At 46.2% G+C, this 22429-nt stretch overlaps 1 protein-coding gene and 1 long non-coding RNA gene across 3 annotated transcripts in view; one reads left to right on the forward strand and one right to left on the reverse strand.

Moving 5' to 3' along the window:
• Positions 1–7276, reverse strand: part of PIK3C2B (phosphatidylinositol-4-phosphate 3-kinase catalytic subunit type 2 beta) — a 96699-nt gene extending 89423 nt beyond the window's left edge. Inside the window, exon 1 of one of the 2 annotated variants that reach the window (XM_082228107.1) lies at positions 6935–7276. The gene's annotated coding sequence lies outside the window, so the exon portion shown is untranslated. Of the gene's footprint in view, positions 1–6858 lie in introns of both variants that reach the window. The other variant, XM_082228108.1, reaches the window with a different exon arrangement.
• Positions 6195–21984, forward strand: LOC309535273. Its single transcript, XR_014221170.1, has 3 exons — positions 6195–6371; positions 8538–8602; positions 21763–21984. It is a non-coding gene; the product is annotated as an uncharacterized lncRNA (long non-coding RNA).
• The last annotated feature ends 445 nt before the right edge of the window (positions 21985–22429 follow it).

The raw sequence follows: 22429 nt of genomic DNA on the forward strand, positions 1-22429 counted from the left end.
GCATGGAGAGGCTGCCAGTTCTGATGTTCCTGCGGCTGAAGAGTTTGCAGCGGAGTTCCTGGAGCTTGTAAAGACGGAGGGCTACGTTCCGCAGCAGGTCTTCAACTGCGACGAGACCGGGCTGTTTTGGAAGAGGATGCCCAAAAGGACTTTCATCACTCAGGAGGAGTCCAGGCTGCCTGGCCACAAGCCCATGAAGGACCGTCTGACCCTGCTCTTCTGTGCCAACGCAAGCGGCGACCTGAAGATCAAGCCCCTGCTGGTGTACCACTCGGAGAACCCACGGGCCTTCAAGAGACACAAGATCGACAAGGAGCGGCTGAGTGTCATGTGGCGATCCAACAGCAAGGCTTGGGTCACACGTGTGCTGTTTGTGGACTGGGTCAATCTTGCTTTTGGCCCTGCTGTCAAGCAGTACCTGCTGGACAACGACCTGCCGCTGAAGGCTTTGCTTCTGATGGACAATGCTCCTGCCCATCCTAAAGGCCTTGAGGTGGACTTGTTGGAGGAGTTCAGCTTCATCAACATCATGTTCCTGCCGCCTAACACCACGCCACTGCTCCAGCCGATGGATCAGCAGGTCATCGCCAATTTCAAAAAACTCTACACCAAGGAGCTTTTCAGGCGATGCTTCGAGGTGACTGACTGCACCACCATCACCCTGCGGGAATTCTGGAAGGACCACTTCGACATCGTCACCTGCTTGAAGATGGTCAACACGGCCTGGAAAGGGATCAGCCAGAGAAATTTGAATTGCGCTTGGCGCAGCCTGTGGCCGGACTGTGTGGCACCAAGTGACTCTGATGCACCAGAGTCAACAGTGGTGCAGGACATTGTTGCCTTGGGGAGGACCATGGGCCTGGAGGTCACGGAGGAGGACGTCTGCGAGCTGGTGGAGGGGCACGACGACGAGCTGACCACCGTGGAGCTGGTCGAACTGCAGGCAGAGGCTGCGCAGGAGCAGGTCTCACTGGAAGAGGAGGAAGCAACTGAGGAACGGCTGTCCTCCGAAAGACTGAGGGACATTTGCCAGAGGTGGAAGGAGGTGCAGACCTTTGCAGATCTACACCACCATGAGAAGCACGTGGCACATGACGCTGGGAACTTTTATGATACGAGGGTCATGTCGTATTTCAGGGACCTGCTGAAAAGGCGGATAAAGCAGCAGACTATGGACAGGTTCTTGACCAAGAAGCAAAGAGTGGAAGAGGAGCCTTCTTCAAGTGGTCCCCCAGAGTCTTAGAAAATGTACTGTATACTTTGTTGATTTTTAAATGTTTTTCTGTCATGTTTATAAAGTTAATTTATTTTCCCTTCAATTTTTGAACTGCTCTTTACAGTATGTGTGACTTTAAAGAGCAGTTAATAAACTGTTGTTGTACCAAATTTGGCTTTGTTTGGACTTTTTTTGACCATAGGAACGCATTAATTGATTTTCAATGCATTCCTATGGGAAACCGTGCTTCGCAAGACGAAAAATTCGCTAGACGACAAAAATTGCGGAACGAATTAATTTCGTCTTGCGGGGCACCACTGTACTATATTTGAGGAGCGAGGCCTGGCTAAGCCTCATGCTCAGTTTCATTAGCATGACGGGGATGGCTCTAGACGGCTCACTCCCACCCCTACGTTGCATCCTTTCAGTCTTACATGCCTGTAGAAAGCAGAACAGATACCTAACAAAGGTACACATCTTGCCAGCATCTACTGCATAATTTCCCACATACTGTGCAGTTTCCACTTGCTTTGAAACCTGCTTGCTCTGTGCAACTGGCAAGTATCGCCACCAGGCCTGGAAGTTCTGAGGTGTGACGGACGTTGACTCATCTCTGTTAGTAGTGTTGAGCTAAGCAAATATCCCTGCAAGGTTTGCTGCTCTGCACAGCTATCTCTCTGCAACTATGCTACCTGGTGCAGCACTTCCTGAAGCCACGCCTAACAGTCAAATTCAGCACAACCTTTTGTTTCCGATGCAGAAGTTTCAGTTCTGCAGAACTGACCAGCTGTGCATATCAATGCACACGCGGCAGACGCATGCAGCTGCACCTCTGGGACAAAGACAGAAAAGGGGGCAGGTTTGCAGAGGAGTCCAAGATTAGGCACCCAGCTGCTTGGCAATGACCACCAAACTCTGGTTTTGTACAAAAATATACGCACTCAAATAACAAGCATTTTCCATCTGAGTACATTTGTTCCACCTTCTGCGCAATCCTGAAAATCTGGTTCTTTAACTATGAGGAGGCAAAAGAACAGGCGCATTTGAATACATGTAAATGTTACCTGTTATAACCTAGAGAAGGTGTGACTGCATTAGGGCATGGCTATCAGCAGCACTGTATCCCAGTTTCTCTGATAACTGCTGGAGGCCTTTTGCGTTAAGATGTTCAAACACTTCTGATATTTAAAACATCATCTTCCTGCAGAAATTAACGGACTTTGGTGCTTCAGTGTTATGGTTCCCATTCCCCAGTCTCTCTCTGGATGCTGAGTCACTGGATTTCTGTATATGATCATGGCCAGCATCTAACCAGATTGTCCCTGACCTCATGGGAAGTTTAAGATAGTACTGTACTGAGCTGTAGGAAAAGGCAAAGGTAAAGGATCCCTGACAGTTAAGTCCAGTCGCGAATGACTCTGAGGTTGTGGTGCTCATCTCACTTTACTGGCCGAGGGAGCCGACGTTTATCCGCAGACAGTTTTTCCGGTTCATGTGGTCAGCATGACTAAGCTGCTTCTGGCGAACCAGAGCAGCACACGGAAATGCCGTTTACCTTCCCGCCAGAGTGGTACCTATTTATCTACTTGCACTTTGACGTGCTTTTGAACTGCTAGGTGGGCAGGAGCTGGGACAGAGAAACGGGAGCTCACCCCGTCACAGGGATTCAAATTGCTGACCTTCCGATTGGCAAGCCCAAGAGGCTCAGTGGTTTAGACCACAGCGCCACCTGCATCCCCGAGTTGTAGTGGTTGTGTGCAAAGTCACAATTGTGTGAGTTGGCTCCAAATCCAAGGCAACATCCTAACTGGAATGCCCATCTTTCCTTGGCGTAGCCTTCCTTGGCTGCATCAGCGCAGCCATATCCTTCCAACCATCACCTAAACCTGCCTTCCCCAATTGGGTGCACTCTAGATGTTTTGGACTACAGCTTCCGTCAATCACATCCAGCATGGTCAGTGGTTGGGGATTATGGGAGTTGTGGCCTGGAACATCTGGAGGCACCACAGGTTAGGGAAAAGGCTGACCTAAATGCATGACATTCATAACAGGCAGCATGATGGAGCCAAAGTAAGTTTCCTTGAGAGGTAATACAGCAAGATGACTGGAGGTTATGCACCTTGCACATAGTCTCTCTCAACTCACTTTCTGAATCACTAGAAGGCTGGGTTGTCAAGTCCTGCCCTAAAGTGACACACTCCTGTGTTTTGCAAACACAGGTCCTGATTCAGCCATAAACATACTTTCAGGCTACAGGAAATAAGGCCTAGTGAAAATAAGGACACCCAAGGCCGGGGTGGGTGGGAGAGAGAGTAGGTGGAATATCAGCCGTCACATGAGAAGCAGGGCTTTACCCTTTCATTTGCCTTCTCTTCCCTCTGACTTTTTATAAATGAGTGAATTGTAAATCTTTGCAGCGTCCCTCAGGCAGTGCCTCCCAGAGCCTACACTGAGCCCAATGTCAGATTCATGTCTGGGTAATACTTCTGAGGAAATACCCTACATTAGGAAAATTAGGTCATAGGTTCCATCCCACCCTACCCTACTAAGAAATCCTTAGCTTTATTCTTTCACTGATGCTCCATTTCTGCCATTCCTGTTGTCATGCTGAGCACCCCACTTTGATTCACAGGCTGCTAGAGCAGGTACTAGAAGCACCACAAGCAGACACTTTTCCTCTGGGGAAGAAAGGATGGCATTTGCCTGCGTACATTATCTAAAGTAGGTCTTATTTGGCAAATTATAGCTGGAGCAGCTGTGGACCTCCTTCACTGCCATCAGATTAAGCACATGGGAATCTGTCTCATAAAGAGACAGAGCACCAGTCTGTATAACTCAGTATTATCTACTGATTGGCAGGGGTTCTCCATGGGCTCCAGACAAGCTTTCCCAGACCAATCAGGAGAGGATGGGGTTTCAACCTGGAACCTTTTGCACGTGCTCCACCATCGAGGTACAACCCTTGCTCAAAGTACCCAAAGCGTGAATGCAAGATGAGCAGAACTACAACTCAGTGGAAGAGCTTTGAAGGCAGGAGGTTCAATTGCTGGTGACTTTCAGTCAGGCTGGAAAAAAGGACTTCTGCCTGAAACCCTGGAGAACTGCTGCCAGTTAGTGCAGACGACACTGCGTGAGATAGATCAATATTCTGACTTGATATAAAGCAGCAACCTACAGTGCACCATGCAGAATATAAGTGGTTTATCAGCATTCTGTTAATTAATCATTTTATTTGTATGCCACCTTTCCATAGTTAAAATGCTCAAGGCGGCTCACAACATGAAAAAATGTGCATGACAAACATAACGAAAGTAGCCATAAACAATAAATAAAACTCATCAAAAAGTAAACAACCAAATTGAACATTTTCTACAGGAATCTAAAAAGATATAAAAATAAAGATACAAAAAAAATATATCAACAAGAACCCCTCTCCCAACAAAACCCATGAAACAACACCCGGTGCAAGAGTCTGTTCCTCTGGTCTGTGGCCCCCCTGCACTCTGGATCTGCTTATTTATTAAGAACTTAGAAAACTACCTTCTATCACTGTCAGGCCACTGGTTCCTTTTGCTCACTATTGTACACTCTGGCAGCAGTTTTCATTCTAGGGAGCCAGCAATGTATACATACTTTGTACATCTTTCCACCTCAATCAGCAAAGGCATGGAGCTTTAATGATTGCTACCCTGGCCTTGGAATGCATTTCAGCTTTCCTCCTGGGAATGCTTGCAAACGTTCAGCCTGATCCCAACCATGCTCTGTATTTTGTTTCACACAAATCCATGGTAATGCAGCTAATGAGCTCTGACCAGGACAGCCTTGCTAGCTGGGCTAGACATCCTCCCTTGCCAATCAGATTTCAGTGCAGATAAATCTCCGCTGGTGGGCATTAAAATGAAATATATGCATGGATGCTAGCGCTACTGGCTTTCTCTAAAGGTTGCTGAAAATCAATAGCAAAGCTTCCAGGTATTCCAACAGCCCTGTCAGGAATGGACTCGTTGCATTTGGTGGGATTACATCTATGCTTAAAGGAAAGCGTACCTGTGACATAAAAGGCCTATGAAGCAGGAAACTATATGGCATACTATAACACAATCACAGTGTGGCCATTGATTCATTTTAAGCCAATATCAAATCAACACACAGCAAACTTGTTTTGCTGTGAAGGGATCATATCCCTGTCTATCATCACTACAAGGAGGGAGAGTCTAAGAAGCACATATGTAAACATTGCTCCAGTTTGGCACCTGAGAAGGCAGCATGTCTCACTGTCCAAGGTCTCTAAAGTTACAACCGGTGTGCAATTTTATAACTTGCGGATTCCTTTTTATCGCAAGTAAAGGAAACGGCTTTCTACTATTGCCCATTTCAGTGCAAGGTTATGGTCTTTCCCACCAACCGGTTGAACACATCCACTTTTCCAAATCCAGTTTTATCATTTGCTTTTTATTTTATGTTTAGCATTTATGTTGCTTGGGCGGAGGAGGGACATTGACAGCACAGTTGGCACAAAGGAAAAACAACCCAAAGCCTGATTAAAAAAAATCCCCACAACACTATTTTTCTTAGTAGGTCAATGGCTCTTCCCCCTCCATGCATTCCTAAAAAGAAAAACAGGGATGACCCTCTAATTAAGGATTCTGCTCCCCTGCTCATCACTTTAACCAGGATTATAGTAAGAACCCTATAAATTACATATAAAGCAGTCTACACACGGGAATCGTAAGCTCCTTACGTTTTCCTAAATGCAAGAGCCAGGCTTTAAAAATACATATTCATGACACAGACAGTAGTCATAATTATAATACTAGACAAAGGAATAATAGTGCTAACATTGCTGCTGGCTTCTAGAATCGATTATCCCAAGGGATAGATTATTATTATTATTATTATTATTATTATTATTATTATTATTGATCCCAGGAATTTTGCAGAAACCAACCAACATAAATGGAACAGAGGCCCAACCTTGTATTCTCGCTCAAGCTTGGGCAATTCTTGTCCATTCCTCCGAGAGTTATTAGGGGGCGGGGAAGAGAAAGGAGAGGGATTCTAGTATTACAACTTTAAGAAAAGTCAGAGATCCATCGTGTCCCGTCAGCTTGGGGAAGTTTGCCCAGAAAGAGAGATTCTGCTGCCCATGTCCGAGGTACTGGATTTATCCCTCTTACACCACCCCCCGCCCCACCAACCCTCCGGCACCGCGCCCCTTTTGCGGTCCGTTCTCCCCGCTTTTTGCTTTGCTCAAAGCTCGTCGCTTTGTAAGAGGGAGGAACGCAAAGCGAGCAGGCATTTGCAAGGAGAGCCCAGCACATGTGGTTCAAGCTATACGGGTGGGGAGAGAAAGGCCAACCCCGAGGGAAAGATTAAAGTAAGGCCAGCTTTAGCTGTTAAGAGAGAGAGATCGCTGCAACTGGGGAAGAGATTATTGGAGGAACTGAGCAGGATCCCGCTCCTGAAGCATTCCTCTGCAAGCTAGGCTCAGCCTCCATGCGCGCAACCTGCTATCCATGGCTTGCTGCGCCTGCTGCGCTGCATCCAAGGCTGGGACTGCAGTGGAGGCGGCTTCCCTTGCACAAGCTTCCTCCCTCCCCGATTTCCATGTTGCGAAAGGGAGAACTGGTTGGTTTCCAAACCTGGGTCTCGCACATCTTCTCTGCCGGTGCCTCCCTAAGTCCATTTCGCAAACGCCTCCTCTTGCTCCCAGCTTACCTGGTGTCTGCCCAGCGGTTTCCTGGTCTGTTGCTGCCGTTTCCAAGCGATCGTCTTTTCCCTGCGCGCCTCCCTCCCTCTCCTCTCTCTCTCTCTCTCTCTTCCACAATGCCTTTTCCTTTCCCCCCTTTCCTCCTCCTCCTCCGCCTCCTCCTGTGGTAATTCCAGGATAGCTCCTCGGGGCGATCTGCTAATCCTCGTGCATCTGGCATTAAAATCCAAGCAGCAGCTCCGGGAACGGGTCTCTTCTTCGGAGGGGAGCTGGCGAGCGAAAGCGGCGAGCTGCAGATTCCCAGCACAGCCAAGCGAGGCGGGCGATGCGAGCGAGCGAGACAATGGGGACGCGAGGCGCCGCAAAGGCGCGCGCCATCTCCTGGAGACCTCGCGCACGGCCGCCGTGAACCCTGGCGCTTTAAAAAGGGCTCCGGCTGCTTTCTGGACTTTTGTGGAGGAGCCGAAGGCATACGATCGTGTCCGCCGCTCTGCAGAAGCTCATCCGCTGGAGTTTGTTGCTGCATTGCGCGCGGGGGAACCGACAGGCCCCCTTCCATTTCACACGGCAAAGTTCTTTGCGCCTCTGCTCGTCTCCGAGTCCATAGACTCGCCATATCTGCAGTTCTTGCAGGCATGCATGCAAACATAAATTACCGTTAAGATGTTTCTGTTTCCTGCTGGGGACACGATCCAAGGAGTTTTGTGGAAGGCCCCGTTGAAATGATTAAGAGACCAGCAACAGCTCAAAATATTTAAAAAGGAAACAGCAACTTCATCTCATTTCTTCAAGATGTCACTGTTTCGGGGTGAGATTCAGTCATATAATACTAGTCAATTCAGGCTGCACAATTTAAGTCGATTTGGTGCTCTTGCACAACAAGCCCACTTCTCCACCCACCAAAAAACCTTTGGACGTTTTGCAGTGAGGAAAATGACTGGAAAGTCAGAGGTAACATTTGTTTAACACAGCGTTGCCTAACCTTGCCAACACATCCAAATCAATTCTCATTAAACAACTCCTCTCATTACTGGGCTGTTGTATTTCCTTTTGCTGATGGTAATTACATGATTGGTCCTAGTTAACAAGAGAAGTTGGATGGAAGATTTTGCTTTTCCCATAATAGTTTGAAGAGTAAGATTCCGAAACAGGTTTCTGATAGATGTTTACAGACATTGGGAGGCCCCAAATGACAATTCTGGAAGGTAGTTGGGGTAGCCCTATTGCACTCTGAAGACAAACATATTTACTGTGGCATAAGCTTTTGTGGGCCTGAGACCACTTCATCAGAATGGTGATGATTTTTTAGTTTGCATGAAGACCCGAGTTGAATGAAGTTGGCCATTTCCCAGATACGGGAGTGACTTGCGCTAGAGCACGATCAACACTGACATGTTTCAAACAAAACCTAGTAAATAATGCAATAATAAGCCTACTCTGTGGAACAGACATCATCAAATGGTTTATGATGTTCTTTGGTACCCGAGTTTAAAAGCCCTACTATTACACACAGAAATCTGCTTCTGGTTCCATAACCCTATTAATTTCCGCAGCCAAATTTAACAAATAAAATTATTGCTGCTGAGATTCATTTACCTCTTTCGATGACAGGCTTTAAATGGATTAAAGGAGTTGACCTTTGGTCCTGAAATGGCCAAGCCTCCTCAAAACAAGAGGTAAGAACGTGAAGAGCTCTGCTGGATGCGTCCAAATGCCTATCTAAACTGGCATTCTGTTCTGGTGGTGGCCAACTAGATACCCATGGGAATCCCGCAATCAGGACACATGTGCAACATCACTCTCTCCAGCTCATGCTGTCTGGCAACTGACCTTCAGAGAAATTTAGGGGGTGCATCCAGAGGACAGCAGCTGCCGCGCTGAACGGAACAGAGTTAGTGCTAGTTTTGCATTAACGAAAGGTTATTGATGTGAAACTAACCCTAAAGTAGCATTAACTTTGTTTGGCGATTGTGCACAGCAGCAGAACATAACCCCACGCATTAACAAAAATGAATATTTTCAAGTACAAGGAAGGGCAAAGGGACAGAAGCAGGCAATGTTGCAACCCCAGATAGGCAGTGCAGCGGAGAGCGGCGTTACTTTGCAGAACCTTGGTGGGAACTAACTTGCCTATCTCTGCCTCCTTCTGCCCCTGGCACATCCTTTCTGAGAATTCACATCCTTTCCCTGCCTTATTGCTGTCAGGATAGGGGTCTTTTAGGATATATTTGCATCAAAGTGCATGTGTGTTCTCAATCAGAGTTTTTTCTTTCTTTTTTGAGGTAAAGAACAGGAAAGGCTCCCCGCCCTGTGGCAATCACACAGGGTTCCCGGACGTTTCACTGTCTATTGATCCCTGTGTCACCACTTTATTTCTCGCTGCCACCACCCAGGCCCTACCTCGGACAATACTGAGTCCAGTCAGGATTAAATTGAAACATAAACTTTTGTTTATTTATTACAGTTTAACAAGCGTGTGGTTTCATAAACAGTATCAGTCAATTACAGTCATGGGGTGCCTATCCAGACCTATAACTTTTGCTACCTGCTCTCACTCACTAAACCACCTCTCAGATATTTACTTGTCTGCCTAGTCCCTCACTGTTCCTGACTCAGCCTATTTCGCTACACTAACTCAACCTATCCACAAACTGTATCTCAGCTCACTCCCACTCCAAACCAACCTCCCAACGAACACACCCCTTTGCCCCTCCCAGAGCTGGTTTTATAGTCCCTCTGACTCCACCCCCCAGGTTCTGATAGGGTAACCTGTTTAACTATTTCACCTCCAGCACTCTCATATGGTAACGTCACACCCCCATCCTGTCAATTTCACTGAAGAGCAGAGGAAGGGACAGTGGTAAGCCTGGCATCGGGGGCGCCTGAGAAGGCAGGTTAGGAAGGTTGCATGCCAGGAAGCAGGAGGAGGATAAAGACCCCGTCTTTAGCAGATGCAGAGGCTTGAGAGGGAAGCTGCATACAGCTTCCATTCTAAGCCTCTGCGGGGATCGCTCTCCTCCTGCGGAGGCTTGGGAAGAAAGCTGCACACCCGCCAGCCATATACAGTGGTACATACGCTTCAGGTTACATACGCTTCAGGTTACAGACTCCACTAACCCAGAAATAGTACCTCAGGTTAAGAACTTTGCTGCAGGATGAGAACAGAAATCGTGCTCTGGCGGCGCGGCAGCAGCAGGAGGCCCCATTAGCTAAAGTGGTGCTTCAGGTTAAGAACAGTTTCAGGTTAAGAACGGACTTCTGGAACAAATTAAGTACTTAACCCGAGGTACCACTGTAGTTGGCGGGGCGCAGCTGGCAGGCGTGCAGGGAAAGGGGAGGCTGCCAGCAAAGCCACGCAGCCCCCTCCCCCACTCGCTAGGGCGCCCCTGAGAGGCCGGCACCCTGACGCAGCAAACCACTAAGACCAATGGGAAAGACGGCTCTGGTGATGAGGCTGCCAAACAAGGGAGGCAGCTATATCACAAGTAAGGCCTGCGAACCAGCTGAGTCAACAGCATCAGTCAGTTCACACCTGAAAGCCTTGTACTGTTCTTGTGTTGTTTGTTTGATAAACCATGATGGTCAAGCACTTAGAAGGGAGGAAACCGACAACCAAACACCACCACCACCAGAACAGGAGAAGAATGGGCAAAACACGGGAATGCATTGGATTGGGATAGATGCTTCTGGTTCATGTGTGAGCAAAGGATGTTGTCGATACCAGAAAAAAAGGGTTAGTGTGGAAAATTACCTAGATCGCAATCCTATGGATATTTCCTAGGGAGGTCACCTCTGCTGAACTCTGTAAGACGTATTTCTCAACAAGCCTGACTGAGAGGATTACATTTGCAGTCTTCACTTGTGTCCTCATCTGAAGCTTAAGGGCAAGCAGATCATCAGGAAAATGAAAGAGCGGGATTTTTGAGCCCCACAATATTAATCAATCTCAGAGCAAAAGATCGGAGTGTGTATGGGGCGTATGGGGAAAAGGAATAGTTCTATCAATATCTAACCCTTGATCATCATGAGAGGAATTTGTACTTTGATCTAGGTCACAGTCAAGATACATTCTGGGCTGGTAGGGTAGGGATGGTCTTTGAGGATCACTGATATTATTATTATTATTATTATTATTATTATTATTATTATTATTATTATTATTATTTATTATACCCCGCCAATCTGGGAGCCCATTGGGCAGCTCCCAACAGAGGACTAAAAACAGAATAAAACTTCAGATATTAAAAACTTCCCTAAACAGGGCTGCCTTCAGATGTCTTCTAAAAGTCAGATAGTTTTTAATTTCCTTGACATCTGATGGGAGGGCATTCTACAGGGTGGGCGCAGCTACGGAGAAGGCCCTCTGCCTGGTTCCCTGCAACCTCACTTCTCGCAGTGAGGGAACCATCATAAGGTCCTGGACCTTGGTGTCTGGGCTAAATGATGGGGGTTGGTTGCCGTTCTTGATCCAATCCAGTATGGAAGAGTGTAAACAGCATATGGACATTGTGAAGGTTATTCTGACTAATGGCTTAAATAACACATTTCAACAATTTGTAATGAATGACTGGAGTTGCTCTAAGAATGTTAAGGGCACTGGAAAATGAAAAATGAAGAAGTCATCTTAGATGTTTCATCAGTGTAACAACTATCATCATCCTCTGTTCAATTCCTGGCCAAGTTGGGCTGGAAGAGACCCTTGCCCCAAACCCTGGAGAGCTGCAGCCAATCAGTGTAAGTAGTACTGAGCTAGATGGACCAATGGCATGATTCGACATAGGGCAGCTTCCTACAATCCTAACAACAACAAAACCAATTTATTTATAGCCTGTTGTCTGCAGTTAACATCCCTAGTGTCAGTTTACAGCAAGGAAAATCAAAACTCTGCAATATAATAATGAAATGCAAAATAATAACAAAACAAAATACAAATCAAATATATTGTGTTTCAAGCATTGTACTTAGGGAAGATGGGTTTCAGTTCTCCATTTATCCCTAAAGCTCAGTGGGTCGGTCATCCTCTTTCAGTCCAACCTCCTCCTCAGGATTGTTATGATGATAAAATGGTGTTTGGGGAGAGGGAGAAGTGTGAATTTGCCCTGGGCTCCTTGGGTTAGGCAAAGAATAGAAATGTAATAAACAAAAAAATACTTCTGCCAAGAGACAGTCTTTACCTCTGGCTTGTCAGCTTGGGATTATGTCCCAGAAATGGATTAATTAAAATGAAAACGTCAACGCACACAGAGAAAATGAGCCCCTGTGTGCTTGTAACTAAGTGGCCATTTATTGTGCTGATCTCACGACATGCCAGCTGAGGTTGCTGTCACTGATACAACTAATAAATGGGCTGGCTGTGATGAGGACATGGTAATGCACATCCATAATAATCGCCCCAGCCTCTTTCTTTCTTTGATGTAGAGCTGAGAGGAACACAGCCTTTATACACACACACACACTCACACACACACACACACACACACATCCTGAACACATACATGTTCATGTAATTCTGAGTGCACGTTATCTCAACTTGGTGAGGCAAAATTCTCTGAATGATCTTCCAGTACATGTGTTAAGGGCTGGGATAGCAGCAAAATTCATTTAGTCCTTTTGCTGGATTTTCGGATTCTGTTTCGTATGGCAATTTGTTTCAGCTTCCAAAACCTGAAGGGGAAAAAAAGGAATGTAGCAGTTTAGTACAAGCAACACCAAAACTATCACACACACTCCTATACAAACACCATGGCAAAGTCTCCACGCAGTCATTCACCAGGTGAAGCTATTTCCTTTTTTAAAAAATAATTTTTATTCATTTTAAAACATATTAATTGTCATACATTCCACAAAATTTCACATCTTATACAGTCTTTTGGACTTCCATCAGCATCTCTGATGATCCCCCATTTTTATGATTTCTTCTGCATTTCTTAAATTCATATTGCCTTTAGTTATCTTAACTAACATCTTCCTTTTCATCCAATTATGCAATAATTCAAATTATTCACCTCACAAAACTTCCTGCAAACCTACAAATGTAATCTGATCATCACAATTACTTTTCAAATAGTCCGTAAATTTACGCCAATCACAATTACTTTTCAAATAGTCCGTAAATTTACGCCAAAAGAATGAATTCCTATGCCCCACAAATAACCCAGAGATGCATTTTAAATAAAAGCACATATTCTACTCGTGTAGAAACACCAGACAGGCCCCACAAATAACCCAGAGATGCATTTTAAATAAAAGCACACATTCTACTCATGTAAAAACACACTGATTCCCAGACCATCTGCGGGCCGGATTGAGAAGGTGATTGTGCCGGATCCAGCCCCCAGGCCTTAGTTTGCCTACCCATGGCCTAGAGCTTCACATTTGTGCAACTCACAAGTCTTAGGGAAAGAGGAAGGCTTGTGAAGCCTGGAATCATCTGCACTCTTCATTTGTCACTGATGCTTGCAGATCTTCTAACCCACCCGCAGCTACGTCTCATGGAAGCTTAAAAACGCTTTGCTAAATCGGAAATGAATTTCAAACTGCCAATGTAAAGGCAGTATATTATTCATGTCCAAAACGGAGTGACACTGAGGTGCGATGCAGACACTGCAGAAGAAAACAAAATGGGGTAAGGCGATCAATATTATACATTTGCTGCAATGTAAGTAGCATATGCTGAAAGTCTGCTTGTCTGTAGTGCTTCTTCAGATGGTGCTAATTCTACTTTCAAGCAGATTGCTTGAATCTCTTGCCCTTAAGAGTCACACAATCTGCTGGTAAAACCTGCCCCCTCGTGGAAAGAACCAAACAATGCACTGAAGAGCAAACAAATAAGAGTAAGTGACCATTAAGCCAGAACTCTGAGTCTACAACAGTATTCTTTCCAGAGGGGTAGCTGCGCTAGTCCCTTCATTGTATTTGTACAGCGATCACTGCGGTTATCCCGTGCCATCCAAGGCTTCTGATAAGCACTCCTGTCGTCTGAGAACAGAAAGCCAGAAGACTTCTGTTTGTGCAACAGGATTCCCCCCCCCCTTCCCTCCCCATGCCCTAAAATCAACCTTGGGGGGTTGCGACCGAGAACCCCAAGAACAGCATGTGGTGTATGGGAGTATGGGGGATATTTCCATCTGGCAAGTTTCTTGCACAGGTGGAACAATTGGAAGAGCACAATTTGGAATTTGTCCCATTGCATTTCTCAGATGCCTTATACTTAGAAAGTCTAAAGGTGGCTTATAAAAAAAAACCATACAGAATTTTAAACTCAAGTTGTTAACGGAGAAATCTGAGGGCTCCCTTGGACAATAAACAAGGACACCAGCCAGGAATACCAGAGCAAAACAGCAGCCAGTAGGCTGTTTATTGTTTATTGAAGACTGTTGCAACAGGATTCCCACCTGCCACCAGGTGAAACAAAGTGGAAGCCCCGTACAAAAGAGAACCCAAACTTTTATTGGCTGCTAACCTAGCAGTTCGAAAGCACATCAAGTGCAAGTAGATAAATAGGTACCACTCCAGCGGGAAGGTAAACAGCATTTCCGTGCGCTGCTCCGGTTCACCAGAAGCGGCTTAGTCATGCTGGCCACATGACCCAGAAGCTGTCTGTGGACAAACGCCGGCTCTCTTGGCCTATAAAACGAGATGAGCGCCACAACCCCAGAGTCATCCGCGACTGGACCTAATGGTCAGGGGTACCTTTACCTTTTTACTAATCCCCATGTTACACCCCCCCAAACTACATCACTAATACATCATGGTTGCATAATGAAAGGGGAGGTCTGGTGGCAGTAATCTGAGCATCCTGGACCCTGCCCCATTCCTCCCCTTGCCCTCCACCAAACACCCATCAAGTGAAACAAAATAGATATTTACATTTCCCTGTTTCCCAGCCAAGTTAATCACACCCTTTTGTCTTCATCTGGGTTTTTTATTTCTGGAAGGCTACCTGTCTGGCACTCAGGTATCAAGATGCCAGGGATTATCACTCAGGCAGAAGGGCTGCTGAGTAGCTGAGCTCACATGTCTATATGAATTTCTGAAGTTTTCCCAGTGAGCCAGTACATAGATACTTTTATCAGTGAATTGTTACATTTGGTATTGTGCAGCAGAGGTCCCTTTAATACACTGGAAGAAACTGTGATGAAGTGTTTTGTGGGGACAAATCACAAAAGTCACAAAAGTAATTGTGCTGATTTTGGTAGTGGGGTGCATGTGCATGATATCTGCTGGAGGGGCAACCCCCCAACCTATACATAAATTCCTGCAACAAAGTCAACACAGGAACAGTACAATATCTTTTAAAAGCACCCCACTATACTGTAATATATCCATCCACCAGCTGGCCAATAATGCACAACAGAAAAAAGTAGCTTATGAAACACGGCAGATACCATTAAATGTCTGGGAGGAGAGAAAGGTCTTAATATGACCTCCAATAATAGGTTCAATGCCAAGCTGGCCTCACTGGAGAGAACATTGCAGAGACAGGAGGCCACCACTGAAAAGACTCTCTTTTCTCATTGCTGCCCACTCAACATCTCTTAGAGGGACAGTAATGTATCCAGGAGAACCCCCAAGCTATGAACCTGTTCCTTCAGGAGAGGTACAGCTACAGCTTGTCCACCTTCGAGCACTGCTTGATAACCTTCATTTCCCACATTCAAATAAGAGTCGTTCACACCCACATGTATTTGAATCTGTATGTAAGTAGCAGCATTGGTCTGTCCCCTTCAAACCAGTGGATGTTATTTTTTGCGTTTGTCACTGCCTTCTAATCTGTTGATTCTATCATGCCAATTAAGTACCAACAGGGCATGAGCACAGAAAACCGCACACACACCATGCTTAAAAAAGATATATCCTTGGCCAAGAAGTATGCAAAAACACAGGCAATTGTAAATTAGCTAGCGCATTTTTTCTGGTTTTGTGCAAATCTGTGCACTCTATATACCTATAGTTAAATTTCCAATGCACCCTTACTAGCATGCTGGAATGGAAAAGAATTGAAAGCAATTGTAAATTCTCAGCACACACTTTTTAGGTGGCAGTTCATCTGGTGAAGAATTTTATTTTAATGTTGTTTACCTTTGCAGTTTTCTGCTTTTGTCCAAATCTGAGGGTGTGTGTGTGTGTGTGTGTGTGTAGGAACTTACCCCATGTTCAAAAACTTCCCATAGTTACAAGCACAGTCAGAAAAGAAATAAAATCCCTGGTAAATAAAGGAGCATGGAATGGGGAGCAGCAGAAAGTGATGACTTATGCATCCACACTAAAAACAATTCATCTGCAACCTGAAGTGGAAGGACTAGAGCATGATTTCCCTCAATTTATCCACGCAAAATCCAGGTAAACCCAGATTTACAGGGAGAAAGCATAGAGAGGGTTGTTGTTTGAGGGCAATGTCATGCGGACCAAGCAAATTGAATAGGAGAAGAAACACATATTAAACTGTGTGGACAAGCCTGGCATCAGGGACTAGTTAACACCATAAATAGAGGGTGGGTGGATGATCTACCGTATTTTGCGCCCCATAGGACGCTCCGGCCCATAGGACGCACCTAGGTTTTTTTGGGGGGGAATAAAGAAAAAAAAATTATTCCCCCCCCCAGGTGCGGGGCTGGAAGAACCAGGTTGGGGAACAGTGGGAAGGCATTCTCTGCCTCCCCGCTGTCCCCCGAGCTTGTGGGGCTGGTGGTGGGGAGAAGTGCGCTGATCCCGGGACTGCAGGCAGCTCTGCGCCGCCATCCAGAGCGGGGCGGGACTTAGCGCCCCGCTCCCGGTGGCCGCGCAGAGCTGCGCTGATCCCGGGACTGCAGGCAGCTCTGCGCAACCCTCGGAGCCGGTCTCCCGAGGGTTGCGCAGAGCTTCCTGAAGCCTGGAGAGCGAGAGGGGTCGGTGCGCACCGATCCCTCTCGCTCTCCAGGCTTCAGCGAAAGCCTGCACTCGCCCCATAGGACGCACCCAGATTTCCCCTTCATTTTTGGAGGGGAAAAGGTGCGTCTTATAGGGCGAAAAATACGGTAGTTAGGATTCTTGCATTGCAGAAATGCAATGCATTGCATTGTTGGGCTAGATTATCCTCAGGCTCCCCTCTTATTCTATGATATCTCTGTCTTGTGCCTGGAAGGTGAAGCTTTGACTGATTAACAATATGTACAGAGCTTTTGAAAACAAGGACAGGCGTTGGAAAATAAAAGCTAAGAGCTCAGTCCCTATGTCTTCTGATCCGAGATATTTCAGTTGGCTGCTGGACTTTTGGAAACATTGAAGTGCCACGTTGCATTCATTTTATTGTTCAGGGGAGGCCCTAGGCTGCAATACACACCCTTATCTGCTGGGAGTAAGTAGTACTGAACTCATGGGATTTACTTCTAAGTAGTCAGGCATAGGATTGCAGTGTTAAAGAATATCAGAGATTTGATACGTGCTTTGCTTGTTTAATCAGTCGCATGGGGGGGACTGAAGTTGGGGGAACACTTTGCTAGTATCTTGTTATTTGCAAAAGGTTCGCCCCCGCACGCTCGCTTTTTTAAAGTATATAAATTGAAGACTGTTATTCCAATGCTTTTTACTCCTTCCTTCATTACTTATGCAGAATCAGAGATTTTTTTAAAAAAAAAGAGGCAGGAAGGAAATATCACTGCAGCAAGAAATTAACAAAAGGGGCGAGCAAGTAATCTGTACGTCTATACGCACGAAGAAAGGATGCACATACAGTACTCAAGCCACAAAGAGACAGGTTGCCAGGATGAACGAGAAAGACCATCTACAGCGTGGAAACAAAAGTTTGTAGAGCGCCCGGATAGCTCAGTCGGTAGAGCATCAGACTTTTAATCTGAGGGTCCAGGGTTCAAGTCCCTGTTCGGGCGAGTACGATTTTTAATAGAAAATGGCAAATAATAATTCTATCAAACTGCAAAAAGGTGGTTTTAATAGCAAAAATTAAGTTACAGGGTTCCTTTGCAATATGTCTCGGGGTTTTCTTTTTAATGCACGTTAGAAGAGTAGCTTCTCGCCATCAGGTAGTCTCTAGCATAACAGCGAAAAAGACTATTCAAGGGAAATCGGATTGCAGAAAGTAGTAAGAACACTAAAACAGAAAATTTAATGAAGCTTTTTTTTAATAAAAAAAACGGAGTCCGCCCGAACAGGGACTTGAACCCTGGACCCTCAGATTAAAAGTCTGATGCTCTACCGACTGAGCTATCCGGGCTCCGTGCTGAGCTTCTCCACCGCGGCGCTAGAGAAAGCGAAGCTCATGGAGAGCGCGCAATGTGCTAATTACCCCCATTGCCCTGCGATAACCAATCAGAGCAACGGAGGTTGGTTATTTCCCCCGTAAAATAAATCCTGCCCCCATTTCCGCCTGCCAGCCCCCGTTTCGGGAAACAGCGTATCAGTTTTGCATTGATAAAAACACCCACAAACAACTGCCCATGGTATATTAATTTGCACAGCGGCTCAGGGTTATTCTATGCACACTGCTTGGCAGGGAGCAAAACAAATAAATAAGTCAGTATTTGCGCAGGCGCAGCCTAGGGACCTCGGTTTGCAGCATGCATGCAAGAACTGCTGCAGCAGCTCCCCTAGTTTTGCTTTCCTAGCGGGCGATGGAAAGGGCTCCCTTGGAGCCCATAAAGACAAAAAGGTTCCCCGGTTGGCAAAGAGACGCGCAGAAAGCCAACGTTCCGCGCGAGCCTCCACTTCCGGATCTGGAGGGAAGCCGCCATGTGCGGGGCAGCAGTGAACGAATCCCCCTTGCTCCCCAGTCCCGCTCCGTCAAACTGGGCAGGGTTAGAGACCTTCCTTTCGCCCGAGTCGTTTGCAGTAACCAGCAGCTCGAGGCCCCGAAGGTTATTGCTCACCTCATGGATCTGCCTCATTGTTTGTTGGTGGCAAGCTTGCAATGCGATAGGGGCAGCCTTGTGGCATCTCATACAACATGAACACATTTTCATTAATGAGCTGCTGTAGGCTAGAGCCCATTTCAAAAGCCAGCGACATATTTTACCCCCTTGATGCGCCTTTGCAGTGTTGTAAACAAAATATTGAGAAGCAAAGCAGATAGCAAGCCTGATCTTTATTAACGCTGTTGCAACAGGGTGCTCCCCTCACAGGCAGGAGAGAGGAGGACCCAGAACAAAGGTGTGCCTCCCCTTATATAGACATTTTGAAATTCCCCACCCTGGAGCTCAAGACCACGCCCAGATACATCATACCTACATCACAGAAAAGGCGGTTTACAACAGAAATCTGAGTGCTTTGTTTATCTCCTGTCTGCCAGATTATCTGATAATGCCTTATCTGATTGCCTTTCATGGTAGTCTGGACATTCCTTTGAGATGGTAATCACTGAATTCCTGAGACAATGGGAAGGCTCCCTCACCACCTCCCTCCTTGCAGTGAAACATTTGGTCAGTTTGAGAGTCAAAATGGTTTCAGGACTGTATTCTTGTGCTGCTCCAGACATGTGGTTTATATATTTATGTACGTGTTTGCTTGGTACATTTATGAACATTTATTATATATCTAAGTCCTTAAAATTCTTATAATAGCAGCTTGGGTCTAGGTCTTAGCTGGATCTGGGGTGCACCGCATATATATAAATATGTTTTTTGTGTGTGTGTGTGTGTGTGTGTATGTGTGTGTGTGTGTGTATAGCTTCTACTGATCTGCGCATCTCCTCCACCGTATCAGTGGAACTCACCTCAGTGCGCCTGCTGTTTATAAGAGCAACAGACTTAGTATCTAAGTCTTCAGCAATGGGGTAGCATACACACATTCCTCCCCCGCCCCGCTCTGCTCTGCACTCAACATCCCCAGTGAGTAAAATCAGCTTGGTATGAGGCTTTAGTACCCTGTACAAGCCTCCATACCACAGGAAGAATCTATGCTCCCTGCCTTGTGACGTCTCAACCCACATGTCAGACCCATTCATTGGCATCCTGGCTTTTTCCGGGTTTGCCTTGTCACTTGCCATCATCACCAAGATACCCATATTGCCTCCCCCTTTTGCTTTGTCCTGAGCACTGGTACACCTGACCATCTTTGTGTCAGTCACCAGCAATCGGGGAGCTTCATGCTTACAACCTGCATGAAAAACATGGTTAACAGACAAAACATTACGTGTCTCTTGAACCATTCCACCATCCCCTGTGTTTACATTATAACATAGCAAGAACAAACCATTTACACAATAAACATCACAATGTAAAATGTTGCTTTCGCTCTTCTGGATGGTTGCGTTCTGTTTGTTGCCATAAACAGAACAGCCACGCTGCATCACCTGGGCTTCTCGACCTGGAATGAAAAACATGTTAGACATCACAACGTTATAGCTTTTCAGTTCCACAGTCCAGTGCTATGCACCTCCAAGGAATCTCCACTCGACTGGTGGATTGAATCCTTCTGTGGCGTACATGTGGTGAACCAGTTCCATCTTCCACAAAGGTGTGCCTTCGCCTCGGAATCTAGCACAAAAGATTCCTGCATTTGTGTCCTGGAACAGCTGGTCACCAACTGTGTTGAAGCTCTGCATCTCTGGCCTTGCTTCATGTCGCCTGTCGGAAATGCTGCAAACCTTCCTGACTTTTGGAATCTGTCCAAACTTCTCACAGGAAAAAACTTTCCACTGCTTCAACCTCAGCAGCGCCACCTTCTGGTTGCAGTGATGGTTGGGATGACATCACAATCAGTTCCCCTTCTCCTTCTGTTCTGGAGAGTCCTCTCTTGGAACAGGAAACAATGCAATTTTCCTCCAAAACACCTCCAAACACGACTGGAGCCCCTAGCTTCAGAAACCATTGCCTCCCACATCATGTGGGCATCGGAGAGGGCAAAGCCCAGCCCTCCAAACTTTTCTGGCATCCTAGATAGCCTGTCGCCATCTTGGAATGTCCAAGTGTGTCGCAGATGAAATTCCTGCCGAACATACTCTATGGCTGTTGGCATCAGACACAGCATCAAACTGCTTTTGTAGCTTCGGGAACAAAATCACTGCTCCCCCACATTCCCAAACGCAGGGAATGCAGGAGAAGAATTCTATCTTCTCAAAGTTCATGCCTGCTACTTCAACGCGGCATCAGGGGAAACTGCTCCCTCCTCCATAGCTGATGTTCCACATACAGCTATTGTCCTGGCAAAGCTTGCTGCTGCGCGAATCCAGCTTCATAAGCATCGGGGTATGTCCTCCCTTCTGTAGCACATAAATCAAGGCTACTTTCTCAGCAAAGACCTGACGCATCAGGCATTCCCTCTATGTAACTCAGGGACTTGAGATTCATTCCTGTTCATTCTCTGTCCCAGAGATTAAATGGAGTCAGGAACACTCAGAAGCAGTCATAAATCAAAGCTTCTCTGTGTGAGCTGCTTTGGCAGCTGCACAAACAGTCCGGCCTGCCTACTTTTGCTCTTAGGCACAGGCTTTACTCGCTGTCTGTCTCCTCGCAGCTTTTCTCCCTCCCGTCGCTGAAGAGGCTTGCTTCACACTGCCAGTTTAGGAGACCCCAACCGGGGCAAAAGCAGCCCCCAGTCCTTCCTCTGCTGGCACTGGGTCTGTGGCCTCAATCCCTGGGCCCATAACCGTTGTATCTGGGGGTTGGTCTTGGGTTACACCCCTTCTGTGATGTGTGTATGATGTTTCTGGGGGTGTTCTTGGACTCCAGGGTGGGAAATTAAAAATTTTCTATATAAGAGCTTGCACACATGGCTCAGGGTTCTCCTCCTCTCTCCTGCATGCAGGGGAGCACCCTGTTGTAACAGTTAATAAAGATCAGGTTTACTAGCTGCTTTGCTTCTCAGTATTCTCTGGTTGGTCTCTGTTATTTTCTCCTACTAATAGAGAACCTACAAAAGCACTCGGAGAAGAGAAGACTCCCTGGAAAAGACCCTGATGCTGGGAAAGATGGAGGGCACAAGGAGAAGGGGACGACAGAGGACGAGATGGTTGGACAGTGTTCTCGAAGCTACAAACATGAGTCTGACCAAGCTGCGGGAGGCAGTGGAAGACAGGAGTGCCTGGCGTGCTCTGGTCCATGGGGTCACAAAGAGTCGGACACGACTAAACGACTAAACGACAAGAACAAAAGCACTCTATATGGGCTCTTGGGTACCCCATAAGGGAAAAGGAGCAGTTTTTTTTACTTACACCAATTCAAAGTTACAAAACTTTTCAAATAAAAATAAAAATTAACAAGTGCCTAATTTTGAGGCTCTCTTTGAGATTGAGGCTGCAGATGAAGTGAGCCTCCTGACACCCCACTCTAGCTGGCCCTAATTGCTAAAAGATAATTTACTTAGATAATTTATTTAATTTAGATAATTTACCCTGCAATGTAATCCGCTGTTAACATTGCAAACTGTTAACTTCATCTCACACAATTATAGAGGGCCCATGTACATAAACGCTCCCCGTTCAAATGAACCCCAAAAGCTAGGTGTTGCTTATCTACACTGTAACTGTTAAAGGAATTCAACAGCGCCACCGTGTCTAGGAAACAGGTTCAGCT

Source organism: Podarcis vaucheri (genome assembly GCF_965113315.1).
Source record: "Podarcis vaucheri genome assembly, chromosome: 6".
NCBI lineage: Eukaryota > Metazoa > Chordata > Lepidosauria > Squamata > Lacertidae > Podarcis > Podarcis vaucheri.